The sequence below is a fragment of the Leuciscus leuciscus genome (assembly GCF_965113295.1).
Source record: "Leuciscus leuciscus genome assembly, chromosome: 5".
In the NCBI taxonomy this organism is placed as follows: domain Eukaryota; kingdom Metazoa; phylum Chordata; class Actinopteri; order Cypriniformes; family Leuciscidae; genus Leuciscus; species Leuciscus leuciscus.
Genome location: NC_138729.1, coordinates 17077394 through 17083722, shown reverse-complemented (window position 1 = coordinate 17083722; position 6329 = coordinate 17077394). Strand labels below are relative to the sequence as shown.

Sequence of the window (6329 nt, the reverse complement as noted above, 5' to 3'; positions counted from 1 at the left end):
ATTCAGTAACATTGAAGGGTATAGTGCCACCTTTCAGACAGGAGAGTTATTACACGAGCGTCATAGCTTCCCAAATGTATGCTAGCACCATACCAATGCCTTTCTCTGACCATACTGTCTATGGCTAGCACACAGCAGCTGAATAGCACCTAGGCTGTCCATAACACTATTCTTACTATATCTGCCTTTTAAAGATATAACAAATATAAGTATACAGGATATGTTATTCATAACTCATCCAGTATCTTCTTAGTTCTAGCTCAATGTTGCCAATATGTGTGTAAAATGTTGTCTCAGTTTTAAAATGGTATTAAAAATATGATATACATCAAATCATTATAATATAATAAGTGGTTAAAACATGTGTCATGTGTGACAGTGTCACACTACAATAAAAATGTAATCAGCAATACAATAGCTATTAGTAATACACATATGCATATTTAATTAAAAAGAAGCACTCTTTGATAAAACTATAGCAGTTCGTTTTCAAATCATATTTCCCCCACTCACTACAGAATAATTGTAAAAATGTAAAGTTTTTTTCATAATTATAGTATATAAAATATCCATTTAACTATTACCCATTTGATAATTTATTAGTTTGTCAGAGTTTAGACATTTTCTTTTCTTTTAGCTAATATGTAACCTTGGCATCACTTTGTCTACTTTTTCAGACAGCAATTAATTTTAGAGAGTTGTTTTTATATTCTTAAAATATAAAAGGCAAAAGAAACAGAAAAGAGACTAGGAAACAGATATACAAACTAGTTATTGGTAAAACAAAAAAGTCAATAAAACAAAATTTAGACACAAAACTAATTTAAAAAATAAAAATAAACTCTATTTATTTATTTATTTATTTATTATTCAGAGTAGATATTTTTACACCCCCCATGTACTTATTTATAAGACTTCCCTTTTGACCACAACCATTTGTGAATGTAATATTTCTTTGTTTAGAATACACCCTGAGGCAACAAACCAATATTTGTGTATAATGTTGGAATATACCAATATTTTATGATGGATATATTATCAGGGACCCCTAAGCTCCCAAAAAATGATTTTTGTTTCCCCCAAATTTTGTTTTTTGTTTTGATTTTGGTTAATATTTGTTTAGAATACATTACGTTTTCCAAGGTCTCGTAGTAAAAGAGTAAAACATGCTTTTGTAAACAAACACCTCATATATGAACGTAATAAACAAAATTTTTACCTTTTTCATGTCAATTTACAATATGTGATTAGTGTCTGTGGTGTAATGCTGCCACCGTCTGTACTGGAGCATCAGGCTGCAAAACAACCCAATAGGAAGTAACTACGGTAGAGCTTCGTGTTCAAAACACTGTCAACGGATCAACAACAAAAACAAGCAGAGCGAATTGCTGAACCTTTGTCATTGGTAAGCGTATCAAACAAACTCATGTAAAATGTCACACACATATTTCGCATTTTATTTATTGTGCCTGTAGATGCCGAGAGGGGCGATGCATTATAAATTAAGCCATTGTATTTGTATAACGTACTTACATTTTTTTTTTTTTTTTTAAACATCCAGCATAGTAAATATCATCTCCTCTGGTCAGCGCACGACATTTGCCTTTTAATTTCGTTGTTCACATTTTTAAGCAAAAACGCTAAACTACATTTCGGTGCAGCCTAATGTTGTTTTTGTGATAGATAGATAGATAGATAGATAGATAGATAGATAGATAGATAGATAGATAGATAGATAGATAGATAGATAGATACCGTGTTGTTTTTGTGATAGATAGATAGATTGCACGCGCTTGTCTCGCTGTTGTTCACCTCTGTGAATGCCTAATGTTACACATTACTCTATATTTAGCTTATCGTGAAGTCATAGTGAGTTCAAAAGGACATGTTTTGTGCGTTATTAAAACAAATACTAAAACTCGAAACACTCAAAAACAAAAGCTAGTGTAACGTTACATTTTAAAGAAGTTTCTATTGCAAAGCAGCAGAATCTGGTCGAACAGCGCTAATCCAAAACAAACGCGTTGTCATGGCAGCCGTGCATTTGAAATTCAACAACATGTCAATACGCAATGCGCAGCTGTTTGCAATGCATTCAGATAAACGGGTTACTTGACCTCAGGCTTATTTTAGAACAAGTCTAGTCAAGTTAACAGCTTTCAAAAATGTTATCTTTTTTTGTGAAACAACTGTTGTTTGGGAGATATATAGTTATTACATACCAATAAATAACACCAGTCGGTTTGATTAAGGATTTTGATATTCACTCTTTTCTATCTGTGATTGTTTCTTTAATATTAGGTCTAGTGATAATGTTAAAGGGATAGTTCACCCAAAAATGAAAATTCTGTCATCATTTACTCACCCTCAAGTTGTTTCAAACCTGTATGAATTTCTTTTTTCTGCTGAACACAAAAGAAGATATTTTGAAAAATGTCTGTAACCAAACAGTTGATGGACCCCAATGACTTCCATAGTAGGAAAAAAAAATACTATGGAAGTCAATGGGGTCCATCAACTGTTTGTTTACAGACATTTTTCAAAATATCTTCTTTTGTGTTCAGCAGAAAAAAGAAATTCATACAGGTTTGAAACAACTTGAGGGTGAGTAAATGATGACAGAATTTTCATTTTTGGGTGAACTATCCCTTTAAAGTAACTTATCTTCTTACATAAATCAACCAAAAACCACTATAACAATATTATTTATTTGGTTGACTTGTGTACCTTACATTATCCAAAATGTTTATAACAATGTTAAAATCCAGAGAAATCAGCTATTTTAACCAGTGTAATTTTGCAGTGTCATTGCATCCCCTGTCAATGATACATGTTACCCTCGATTTTAGAAACCATGGAAACACCAAACACGCTTTAATATATTATGTTTTATTAGACAGGTGAGCAATTGTTTGGATATCTTTATCGACAGAAAACTAAACAGTGTTAGTCTTATTGTTTGAATGATTGAATCCCTTGTTTACTTGATTTACCGTGAGTAACATGTTTGTACCATGTCAGAGACAACACTATTTTGTCAAGTGGCAAGTGGATTATAGCATAATCTGATCAAGCTTTATTCATAGTAACTGTAATATAGCATTTTCTCCTCCATACAATACATTTAAAAAAATAATTGCATGCCATTTAGCAACACAAGTCATCCAGCTTTTATGAGTGAAGACTCAGAATGTGTCCTCTGCATTTAACCCATCCAAGTTAGTGCACACACATTAGGATAAATATAAGTGAGTAGTGAACACACACACACTGCAAACCGTGGACACACACACCTTGAGCAGTGGGCAGCCATTTACTGTGGTGCCCGGGGAGCAATTGATATTCTAATATGATGTTCTAATATCGATCTTACTGCAATGTGCAATAAGTGTCTCATACCAGCCACACAGAGTAATGTTAACATAACTTTAAAAACACATTTTTAGTATGATTATTTTGATCAAGTAAAACAGCACTGCGTTACCCCACAATTTACTTCATTAGATAAAGTGACCTGTATGAGTAGTAATTCTGCACTTGCGGCTGTTTCATTAGAAATAAAATATTGTGAATTTTAGTGATCAAAGGGAAGAAGGCGGCGAACATTAAATGTGACGAAAGCAACGTTAATAAAACTTTAATACATTAGCTCACCCATGAACATGATTACTGGCTGAATCCCATCAGATTGCTTTCCATCGGCTGTGGAGAGGAAGATGACAACTCCCATGATTTCACACTCATTCATCAAGCTACGTATTTGTTATTGTTTTGAATAAGCGACTTCTAGCGGCAAAACTTACATACTGAACCTTTAAAATCAAGCCCTATAATCAAACCCTTTTTCTTAGAACAACAGTTGGTTTGTTAATCAGGTTGTTAATCAATGGTATGTGCTTTAGTTGAAGCCATCTGATTGCATTATTTCTATTTCTATTTTTTGTTTTTAATAATAATTGTGTTTAAAGTCACCATGAAATAAAAAATAAATAAAAAAAACGGACAATTCTTGTTTTCAAATCAAATCCCGCCCTACATTTTTCTCATTCCAGAAGCCATTTGGATATATGTCACAATAGGTCAAGTCACCCTCATTTATATAGCACTTTTAACAATAATTGTGACCCTGGACCACAAAACCAGTCATAAGTCGCACTGGTATATTTGTGGCATTAGCTAACAATACATTGTATGGGTCAAAATTATAAATTTTTCTTTTATGCCAAAAATCATTAGGATTTTAAGTAAAGATCATGTTCCATGAAGAAATTTAGTAAATTTCCTGCAGTAAATATACTTGTAAAAATATAATAATAACATTTATTTTTGTGAGTGAATGCAGCAAAATCGCAAACATAAATGGACAACTTTAAAGGCGATTTTCTCAATGTTTTGATTTTTTTGCACCCTCAGATTCCAGATTTTCAAATAGTTGTATCTCGGCCAAATATTGTCAAAGCAGCTTTACAATGATAATAGGAAATTAAAGTAACAGAGATTGTTTTGGCTCTACAGCATCTCTAGAATAAAGTTATTGTCCAGCTAAAGTTAGTTTTTATTGATTCACTTCCGTTGCAAAGATGACTTGTTATTAACTTAGGGGCCGCTAACACGACACCGTTCTAACAGAAACCCTTTAAAAAATGTGGAAAAAAAACAACAACAAAAAACTTCGACTGCCGTATATAAGTCTGCTGCGGAGCTCGCATCAGTGCGGACATATGTGGACATAAATTTGACATGTGCCACCTACCTAAACATTTTTGCAGTCCAGGTACTTCCCTTCAGGACAATGGTGTTCCCTGGTGGAAGTGGCCTCTTTCAGCAGGATAATGCACCCTGCCACACTACACACATTGTTCAGGAATGGTTTGAGAAGCATGATGAAGAGTTCAAGGTGTTGGCCTGGCCTCCAAATTCCCCAGATCTCAATCAAATTGAGCATCTGTGGGATGTGCTGGACCAACAAGTTCGATCCACGGTGGCTCCACCTCACAACCTGCAGGACTGGAAGGATGTGCTGCTAACGTCTTAGTGCCAGATACCATATAGGACACCTTCAGTGGTCTGGTAGAGTCCATGCAGAGGCAGGTCAGAGCTGTTTTGGCAGCATGCAGAGGCTCAACATCATAATACTTTTAAAATAAAAGTGAAGACTTTTAAAATAAATCCCTGTGGAAAAAATGAATGGAAAAATACTTATGGGACCAACACTGCTGCAAATGTGTACAGGCACCAATGCACTCTATATTGTTTCCCCGGCAATCCTACAGAGGATAAGTGGGTTGGAGAATGGATAGAATATACGGCAACAATAATACATTCTCAAGTGAGAGACAGTTGTAGTCCCACCTAACAGTTAAAAGAGCCAATCACCATTTTGATATAGTCATTGCAATACTAAAAATGGTGGTTGTAGGAAAGGAGGTTCCACCTTTCATTTTAAATAACCAAATACCTATTTGTTTGCCAGATTGTATTCCTAAATGAAATTGTTTTTGAAACGTTATTTGAACAATTTTGTGTTTTGCCTTGTTTGAGTAGAGCAACACTTGCATGGCTGAAAATAGCAGCTAGGCATTACAAATATAGCTGCTTATTGAATATTGTTATTTGTGAATATGGTCATGGCTAAGGAGCTTGGGTAGACACAAGTGCTATTCTCCTTCCCTTTACCTCTGTTCAGATAAAATGTTGTCAAAATAGTTCCCGTTCACATGGCTACTCCGAAGCGATAAATAATTCTGCGAATGAGTGGGCCGGAGCGCGTTAAGGGTTTTCTGTTAGAACGGTGTCGTGTAAGCGGGCCCTAAGATAATAACTAATGATCTTTGCAACGGAAGTGAATCGATCAAAACTAACTTTAGCTGGACAATAACTTTATTCTAGAGCTGCTGTAAAGCCAAAACAATCTCTGTAACTTTAATTTCCTATTATCACTGTAAAGCTGCTTTGAAACAGTCCATATTGTTAAAAGCGCTGTATAAATGAAGGTGACTTGACTTGACCATTCAACAAAAAAAAGTGATCCACTGGGAGTTGATATAACAGTCCATTTGATATGGTGATCAGGTATTTCACATTATAGCTGTTAAAGTCACCATGAAATCAAAAGGTTTGTTCGACTTGAAGTGGCGCTGCACATGACGGTCGGTTTATGACATCAAACTACCGCAAATCGCTCTCGTGGTACTTTGACGCCATACACCAATCGGTCTGAGCAGCAAGATAAGTTTGACATTTACTAATTCAAAATTAGAGCGTTAACCCATGTGATAAAAAAAAATTCAGTTTAATGTGTTAAAAATATTTTTCTGCCATCCTTGATC

General features: G+C 34.6%; 1 long non-coding RNA gene across 1 annotated transcript; it reads left to right on the top strand.

The window, feature by feature from the left end:
• Positions 1-1411: 1411 nt before the first annotated feature.
• Positions 1412-2254, top strand: LOC309500008. Its single transcript, XR_014206436.1, has 2 exons — positions 1412-1676; positions 1708-2254. It is a non-coding gene; the product is annotated as an uncharacterized lncRNA (long non-coding RNA).
• The last annotated feature ends 4075 nt before the right edge of the window (positions 2255-6329 follow it).